At 45.1% G+C, this 10,393-nt stretch overlaps 1 protein-coding gene across 6 annotated transcripts in view; it reads right to left on the bottom strand.

Moving 5' to 3' along the window:
* The window catches only part of FAM168A (family with sequence similarity 168 member A), a 231,147-nt gene extending 221,148 nt beyond the window's left edge, over positions 1-9,999 (bottom strand). For 5 of the 6 annotated variants that reach the window (XM_089513046.1, XM_089513048.1, XM_089513047.1 and 2 more), the window contains exon 1: positions 9,781-9,999. The gene's annotated coding sequence lies outside the window, so the exon portion shown is untranslated. Of the gene's footprint in view, positions 1-7,412; positions 7,862-9,780 lie in introns of those variants that run through there. The other variant, XM_089513044.1, reaches the window with a different exon arrangement.
* Positions 10,000-10,393: the final 394 nt, after the last annotated feature.

Consider the following 10,393-nt stretch of genomic DNA (forward strand, 5'->3'; position numbering starts at 1 on the left):
GTAAGGTACTGCACTTAGGGCGGAAAAATAAAATGCACAGATATAGGATGGGGGACACCTGGCTGAATGAAACTACATGTGAAAAGGATCTAGGAGTCCAAGTGGACCACAAGTTGACCATGAGTCAACAGTGTGATGCTGCAGCTAAAAAGGCCAATGCAATTTTAGGCTGCATCAATAGAAGTATAGTGTGTAGATCAGGGGTCGGCAACCCCCGGCCCGCAGGCCGCATCCGCGCAGGTGTCCCCCTCCTCCTTCCAGGTCCTCTGAGGGCCTCGAGGCCCCTCAGAAGCCGGGAAGGAGCCCTTGGTGTTCTCTGTGCAAAATCCCCTCTCAGCACCTTGTGCCTTTCTGGGTTGAGACAGTGTGCATGCTTTCTTCTTTGTAGTAGTTTCCATGCTTGAAACTATTATTATTATTATCACTCCGGGGGTGGAGCATGCGGCCCCGGAGGGTGGAAGCTCCACCCCCAGCTTCGGCCCCCCAGTTGTCTGAAGGACAGCAACCCTCAAAAAGGTTGCCTACCCCTGGTCTAGATCAAGGGAAGTAATAGTGCCACTATATTCTGCTCTGGTCAGGCCCCACCTGGAATATTGTGTCCAGTTCTGGCCACCACAATTTTAAAAGGATGTTGAGAAACTGGAGCGTGTCCAAAGGAGGGCGACTAAAATGGTGAAGGGTCTGGAAACCATGCCCTATGAGGAAGGACTTAGGGAGCTGGGGATGTTTAGCCTGGAGAAGAGAAGGTTCAGAGGTGATATGATAGCCCTGTTTAAATACTTTAAGGGATGTCATACTGAGGAGGGAGCAAGCTTGTTTTCTGCTGCTCCAGAGACTAGAACGCGGAACAATGGATGCAAACTGCAGGAAAAGAGATTCCACCTCAACGTTAGGAGGAACCTCCTGACAGTAAGGGCTGTTCGACAGTGGAACACACTTCCTCAGAGTGTAGTGGAGTCTCCTTCCCTGGAGGTCTTTCAACAGAGGCTGGATGGCCATCTGTCAGGGATGCTGTGATTGAGAGTTCCTGCATGGCAGGAGGTTAGACTGGATGGCCCTTGTGGTCTCTTCCAAAGCTATGATTCTGTGATTCCCAAAGGCCCTGGCTAGGCTAGCCAACTGTAAGGAATTCTGGGAGCTAAAGTCCTAAAGTTTGGGAAACACTGTCATAGATGGCCAAAAGGACAATCAAATGGGTCCATGAACAGGTCAAGCCTGAATTCTCTCTGGAAGCCAAGATGATCAGATGGAGGCTGTCATGCTTTGACTACATCATGAGAAGACATGATTCACTAGAAAAGATAATGACAGCTGATAGAAGGTAGTGGAAAGGTAGCAGAAAGGTAGAAGGTAGCAGAAAGAGAGGAAGACCACATGCCTGATGGCTAGACTCCATCAGGGAAGTCAAGGGATTGACTCTATGGGACTTGACCAGGACAGCAGGTCTTGGAGATGTCTCATTCACAAGGTCACCATGGTCAGTTAGACATTGCAGTTATTCTGAGGCCAGCACACAGACATCCTTGCAGGTGAAACATTAGGAGGAATAATGCAAGAGGAGGCTAATCAGAAAGTCCCAGGTACAAAAGGCCCAGGGCCCAGAAAGAGAAGTCCTTCTGTAACCAACAAGTAGGGAGAAGCTTTGAAGGGAGAAGCTTTCAAGTAGATTCAGATCATTTACCTCCATCCCAAAAGTGCTACATCAAAGACCAAGGTGGGCTGCTATAACAAGGACTAAGAACAGCTGAAGCTCCGAGCAGTGAGTCCAGAAAACATGATAACAGAAGACTCATAGAATCATAATGTTGTAAAGAATGGACTTCCCAGTCCAGCTCCCTGCCATGAAGAAATCCACAGATAAAAACAACCCCAAAAGATAGCCACCCAATCTCCAACAAAGGAGAGTCTTCTGTATCCCACTATCTGAAAACCAGACACCTAAACAGCTAAAGCCCAGATATCTTAGCTGTTGGCTCAACAGGAAAAGCTTAATCACTATCAGGAATAAATGAATTGTTTTCAGGTATAAAATGAACTCACTACCTGATTAATTATTTTGGCTCCAAGTTCTAGGAGAGGCATGGGCAAAGTGCATGCCTCCAGATGTTGCTGAATTGCAACTCGCAGCATCCCTCACCAATGGCTGGTTCAGACTACTGGAGGTTGCAGTCCAATAATACCACCTTGTGTGCTCTTTACCAAAAGAATTTTCTTCCATCTTCATCTTTACAAGACAAGCTGTATGCATTAGGAGGGGGAAGTCTCCTAATTGATACACATTATTACAGTTGTCCCTCTGTATCCACTAATGCTTTTTTATGTATAGATTCAAGCATCCACAGCTTGAAAAAATAGAAAAAATATATAAATTCCAAAAAGCAAGTCTTGATTTTGGCATTTTACACAAGGGACACCGTTTTACTATCCACTGTATCTAATGGGACTTGAGCATGCATGGATTTTGGTATCAACAGGGGGGTTCTGGAACCAAAACCAAGTGGATACTAAGGGACCACTATACATATATCCAAACATTTGTATTGTTTTAAAATGTCTTTTGAGCCATTTTGTGTACCAAGGATCCACTGCATTTGGGTTACCTGGTACCCATCATAATTTAAGCAGACTGATGAAGCTCAGTTGTGCAAATGAAAACTGTATTTAAACATCACAATTAATACTGCTGTGAAAGCCTCAAAACATGAAGTAAAAGATTCAAAACCTTTATGTGGTTATTGTATATAATTCAGTAGACCAGGCAGATTTTGTTGCACAGGGGAGCACAAAATCTGAAAAATTAAAGCAGGCATGATCTCTTTTAGCAGCATGATTTCTCATCATCCTTCCTTCTTTCTCTACCAGGACCATGCTCTATTCATCAGCCTCTTCACTGCCAATATTTTGCTAAACAACGCTGTGGATTCAAACAGCCTCAGAAAAATCTTTCCTTCAAAATGCTTCCATCATGTGCATTCCTCAAAAACAAAAGAGTCCTGCTTTTCTCCATCGCAAGTTTTGAGCACGAATAAATCTAAAGTTACATTTTGATTAAAAACATAAATGCAACCAAGTGCATTTTCTCCCTTTTGCTTAACACAACATGCCTTTGTCTAAAGAATGGGAAGGAGAGAAAAGAGAGGGAAAACTCAACTTGCTCATTTTGTCACATTTGACAGTTTTCAGCACAAACTGAAGTCATTCTGGATGAAATTCAATCAACGGGAAATACAAGCTATAACCTGAATGCTTATCACCAAACAGGGTAAGGAGAAAGGGGGGGGGGGGGGAACAGCTAGAACAAAAAAAGCTACCCTGCCTTTCAGCAATGAGATGGTTATTGTATTACCATGTTTCACAACCTCTCTATTTACACTGAAGAATGAATTCAGGATTACTTCCTACCTGACACTATTAATCCACAGTATAATAATAAACTTAATTGCCCTTATTATTGCAGTCCCAATAAATGAACTCTTAAAGCAATCCTTTTGAATAGGGAAAAAACCTTTACCCCCATCCGTCCCCCCACCTGCATTCGTGATAGAAAATTAATGCCGCTGAACATTTCTCAGGCTTGCAGTATATCTGCTTTCAGACCACAAAGGTTGCATGATGACATTTTCAATCACATCAAAATCCTAGTCATCTTAAAACCCAATTTCCAGTGATCGGGAGAGGAGGACCACACAAATCGCTCTTTCCCTACCGCCTCATCTTACACAACACCAATCAATGCATTTGTGTACTCCCAGTTCATACATGCATAACCCTAGATGCATTTTAAGCATAATAATAATAATAATAAATTTTATTTGTATACCGCCCTTCCATTGATCAGGGCGGTGAACAACACAATAACAATACAGAAACACCATAAAAATACAATAGTCATATTAAAAACAAAATTAAAACACCATCAGCCAATCACCATTGTCATTGGGGGGGGGGGGAGACCAGTTGGAACTTCATTCGGGGAATGCAGATTGAAATAAGAAGGTTTTTAGTTCCTTCTTAAACTGGGCCAGGGAGGTGGCCGAGCGGAGCTCTATGGGCAGCGTATTCCAGAGGGCCGGGGCGACGATGGAATATGACCTCCTCGTTGTGGAGGTTAGTCTAGCCCCTGGGACCCTCAGTAGTTGCTGCCCAGAAGTTCTGAGGGTGCGGGGCGGAATGTATGGAGAGAGGCGGTCCTTCAGGTATCCTGGGCCCAAGCCATATAGGGCTTTATAGGTTATCACCAACACCTTGTACTGTGCCCGGAAGCGGATGGGCAGCCAATGCAGATCTTTGAGTATAGGTGTAATATGACTGGCCCTGGAAGTACCAGTGACCAGTCTGGCTGCCATATTCTGTACCATCTGTAGCTTCCGGGTATGGTATAAGAGTTGCCCCATGTAGAGCGCGTTGCAGAAATCCAATCGAGAGGTTACCAGAGCATGTACCACCGTCTCAAGGTCTCCCTGGGCCAGGTATGGGCGCAGCTGGCGAATAAGCCGAAGCTGATAACAGGTACTCCTGACCGTCGCATCCACCTGAGCTGTAAGGTGGAGCGACGAGTCAAGAAGCACCCCCAGACTGCGCACGGAGTCCTTCACAGGAAGCGTGATCCCGTTCAGGACAGGTGGAACCACCGCCATTCCTGGACCAGGGGAACCTATCACAAGTACCTCCGTTTTCTCTGGATTCAGACTGAGTCAGTTTTCCCTCATCCAGCCCATTACCGACTCCAGACAGGCCACGAGAGGAGAGACGCCATCCTCAGTCACTGCATCAGTCGGAGACATAGAGAAAACTATTTGGGTGTCATCAGCGTACTGACAACCCCGTGCCCCATGTCTCCAGATGATCTCTCCCAGCGGTTTCATGTAAATGTTAAATAGCATGGGAGACAGAATGGCTCCTTGAGGGACCCCTGTTTTAAGGGCCCTCTCATCGGAGCACACGTCTCCCAGCTGCACCATCTGGGACCTCCCAGAGAGGTAGGACCGGAACCACTGGAGCGCAGTGCCCCCGATTCCCACCTCTGCCAGGCGCTCCAGAAGGATACCATGGTCTATGGTTTCGAAAGCCGCTGAGATGTCCAAGAGCACCAGCAGGGACACGCTTCCCCTGTCGATGCCCAGACGGAGATCATCGACCAAGGCGACCATGGCCGTCTCAACCCCGTAGCCCGCCCGAAAGCCAGTTTGAAATGGGTCCAGATAATCCGTTTCATCCAAGATCGATCGAAGCTGGATTGCAACCGCCCTCTCGATCACCTTCCCCAAAAATGGCAGCAGTGAGACTGGCCGATAATTACTATGTACCAGGGGGTCGAGGGAGGGCTTTTTCAGCAGCGGTTTTATGGTGGCCAATTTCAAGCTGGTTGGAAATTGCCCATCCCTCAGTGATGTATTTATAATCCGGTGTAACAACAAGGTTACAGCCGGTCCCCCCTGAGCCGCTAGCCATGAGGGACAGGGATCGAGAGAGCAGGTTGTCTTCCGAACACTTCCAAGGATCTTGTCCACATCATCGGTACTGACCAACTCAAACTGATCCAGTTTAATAGAGTCCACGGAGGCTCTGGATGCCTCTACCCTAGCTTCTGCTCTAATGCATGCATGCAAACTAGAAATACTTTATTTTATATGCTGCATTCTCCATCACCCACTCAACATCCCATGCATCTTAGAGGACAGATACAACCCTCGCTTTGTCTAAAATTAATATTTCCACACATCCCAAGTCACATCTGAGAGCGGCCCTATGCAAATCTCCGATGGGTTTGTAAAAAGTGGTCCTAAGCAAGTCCTCGTGAGCTTAAAATTCTCCTCCTAGGAGAAAAATGGGAAGAGGTCAAATTGGAATCCGCTTTCTTACCTTCTCCACACTCTTGCCAGGTGCATCTCCCCTATCCTAGATGTGTACATCACTCCTAGAGCATCTTATTGCCCACTAGTGCATAATCCCTAGGAAACCCTGTTGCCAGCTGCCTGAATGCCAATACTCTGCATGGAGCACAGCACACAAGATTTCCAGATGAAACAAAGATTGTGACAGAAGCCCAGCTGAGGAGGCATACCTTTTGGCAACAAAACCTATGCACACTCACCTGGGAGGAAGTCCCAATGAACTCAAGGCAACTTGATTTTGAGCTGGCACAGACAGATTTACACTGAAACAGTGCCCTCGCAGATATCACCTCCAGCTGGTTTTGCGCTCTTGACACTCACCATTCACAGTCAGTCACTCCTGTATTTTTATCTTCTCAGTGCTGTCTTACCATACATGCCACTCTTCCCAATCATTCCTTCAAAAGCTCTTCGCTACAACCTGGAGGAGGAGCCCCACCACAGACACTGTGATATAGTGAACATCCCATCCCAAATCCTCTCTCCATCTCCACACTGCTTGCTTTTCTTTCCATCCCTGTCATCTGTCTCTCATCAGCAACAATCCTCCAAATACCTGATACAGGCAGCCCTCTGTATCTACGAATTCCTTATCCATCATCCATGGCTTGAAAATATTTTTTTAAAAATATACATTCCAAAAAGCCTATCTTGATTTTGCTATTTTATATAAGGGACACCATTTTACTGTGCCAACGTATATAATGGGACTTGAGCATTCACGGATTTTGGTACCCATGGAGGGTCCTGGAACCAAACCCCAGTATATAACAAGGGCCCACTGTACATCTGCATTACTCTTTTTGTTTCCTTTAACAATTGCTCTTTTAATAGAATAAACACAATGAGCCCTGTCCACACACACACACACACACACATACACACACACACCACCATCGAGAGTGGCTGTGAAATCCCAGAGGTCCTTGCAACCCCCATTGCTATATTTGGGGCCAAATGCCTTCAGAGCCTTCACCACACTTGTCACACACATACAGATCACAATGCAGTGTGATATACATGTGTGACAAGTGTGGTGGGGGTCCTAATGGTCATTTAGTCCCAAATTAAAACATAGACATAGATATGGTTTGAGTGTTGGACTCTGGAGAGCAGGATTCGATTCCCAGCTTGGCAAGGTTAAACCCACTGGGCACTGTTGGGCAAGTCACACTCTCTCAGCCTCAAGGGAAGGCAATTGCATACCTCCTCTGAACAAATCTTGCCAAGAAAACCCCAGGATAGCTTCATCTTAGGGTCACCATAAGTCAGATATATATAGATATATCACAATATTATAAGCAGGGCAAGTAAAATATTGTAAGCAGTGCAATACACAACACCACACGCACACCCATAAGAGTCACAAACAGAAAGATTTAAATATATTAACTAAACACTTTGGCTTTACAAACTGCTGTGTATCCATTGGAAATAACCAAGGAAGGCAGCAGCTGAGACATCTGATGCTTTGAAATAAACCCGTTTTCCCCATCATTTGATCAAATGTTGTGTTACCAATTTCAAATGTCAAAGCATCCTTCAGAGAGGCAGGTTGTATCAGGAAAACAGTGTTGTTGCTTTCTTCCCCCACAACTGTTATAAATCCTTGTGTGTGTGTGTTTGTAGATATAGGTATTTCAGAGCACCTGAAGAAGGGAGAAGCCGAAATGTCAAGCTACAATATCCATATATTCCCTTTAATTGCTCAGAGATGGCTAGATGCACGCACCCAAATGCAAAATCTCTCTCACACACACACAGAGTGCCATACACATGTAGTGTGTCTATGTGTATACACACAGGTTGGCCTATCAGTACTGTCTCTCTGCACAATCCCCACTGGTGAACGCACAACCACACCAGCCCTGCAAAGTGCCAAAGACCAGCCCCCAAAATCCTTCTCTTCCAACCTTCCCCAAAATTGCCCCACTGCTCTTCCCCCAAAACCACACAAAACAGTGTCACACACCACAACCCCCCCCCCCAAAAGACACATATTAATTCACCCCATCCATAAAAAAAAGCTCTGGGAGGGGAGAGGAACACATACAGATACACAAATACACACACACACACACAAATAAATAAACACATATACATGCACATGCTGACACACATACACAAACACATCTACATACACAAATTGACACATACACAAAGACACGCTCAAATATACAGACATAAATACACATACAGACACATCTACATACGCATCTAAAGATACAAATGTACATACATAAATACACACACACACATCTACACATATAAGCGCATATACTCTCTCACACACATATATATCCAGACACACATTCATACACACACATTTATGTACATCAACACACACACACACAAATACACAGATAAGCATATATTCATACACACACTCTCACTCACATCTGCATACACAAGCACACACACAAATACACACAAAAGGGTAAGCATATATTCATATATGCACATATCTACATATATAAACAGACACAAATACACACAGAGACAAGCATATATTCAAACACACACACACACACATTTTCTCTTTACACACACACACAGACAAATTTATATCCATATACACACACACACTCACACACACAAACATCTATTCATAGACACATGCACAAACACACACACAAATGCACACACAAACACACATTCATACACACTCTCTCTCACACACACACACACATATCTACATACAGACACACAAATATCTATACAGACACTCACATCTACACACATACACACACTACCTCTCACGTACACATCTACATACACAAACACACAAATGCACATACAAACACATAAGCATACATTCATACACACACACTCTCTCTCACACACATATATTCATACACACACATATACATACACATACATACACTCCCTCTCACACTCACATCTACGTACACAAACACAACACAAATACAGATATTCATACACGCACTCTCTGTCACACACACATATATTCATACACACACATCTACACATTCATACACACACTCTCTCACACACACATCTACATAAATACACACACATAAATGCACATCTACATACACAAATGCACACACAAACACACAAGGATATATATACACACACACACACATTCTCTCTCACACAAACACCACAAACATATATTCATACACACAAATGCACACACAAACACACACAAGCATATATTCATACACACACACTCTCTCACACACAAACGTATTCCAACTCTATGATGCTATCTATTCCTACACAGACATCTACATGCACAAACAGGCACACAAATATGTATACACACACACATTCAAAGACACACTCCCTCTCTCACACACACAAATGCACACACAAACACACAAGCACATATTCATACACAGGCGTCTACATACACAAACACACAGACAAACACAACACAAACACACAAATAAACATATTAACACACACACACAAATGCAGACATAAGCACACAAGCATATATTCATATACAAACACACACACTCTGTCTCACACACACAAACATCTTCCAGTTCTATGGTTCTATATATTCATACACACACGCATCTACATCCACAAACACACACACAAACACACAGGCAAACATATCCATACACACTCACTCACACACACACAAACATATATCCATGCACACACACCTACATACACAAACACACAAGCATGTATTCATACAAACACACTCTCTCTCTCTCACACCCATATATTACCTATACACAGATATCTACACACACAAACACACATCTACATACACACAAACACGCCACCATATATTCACACACAGACTCACACACACACAAAAAGCACATACATTAATACACACACCTACATACACAAACACACACAGAGACACACAAACCCGTCCCCACTCTTCCTACACACAGACCTGGGTCTCTCCTCCGGAGGCAACCTGCTCCCGGCCTCAGAGCCGAGGGGGAGGCGGCGCAGGCCTCGGGGAACGGAGGCAGCCTTGGCTCCTTCTGCGGGGGAAAGGGAAGAAGCCCCGCCGGCCGACCCTTCTCTCGCTCGGATGAAGGGACTGAACGCGCCTCCGCCGTCGATACCGCCGCTCGCCAGCAGCAGCTGCTACCGCTCCGACTGTCACACGGACTACAGCTCCCGAGACGCCCCGCGCCGTTAGAGCCACCTCGACGGGCGGTGGGTGGGGCGAAGGGCCCCATGGGGGATGTAGTCCCTCTTGCTTCTCCTCCTCGCCGCCATTTTCTTTTTTCTCCTCTGCCAGGAAGTGGGCGCGCCAGGTGCATGCTGGGAGAGTGAGGATAAGAATGGGTTTTTTGGTCCTCCAAGGCTTTGGGACTTCGTCTCCCATGATTCCTGACCTCTGGCCAACATGGCTAAGGCTTTTGGGAGATGGAGTCCAAAAAAGGACCAAAGCAGAAATAATCCACTTTGATACTGCCAGGGCCCCATGCTATTGAATCCTGGGATTTGTAGTTTTCTGTGGCACCAGACTGTGAAGAAAACCCAAATGTTACACA

Source organism: Sceloporus occidentalis, unplaced genomic scaffold, assembly GCF_023333645.1.
Source record: "Sceloporus occidentalis isolate IW3139 unplaced genomic scaffold, rSceOcc1.0.p SCAF_2, whole genome shotgun sequence".
In the NCBI taxonomy this organism is placed as follows: domain Eukaryota; kingdom Metazoa; phylum Chordata; class Lepidosauria; order Squamata; family Phrynosomatidae; genus Sceloporus; species Sceloporus occidentalis.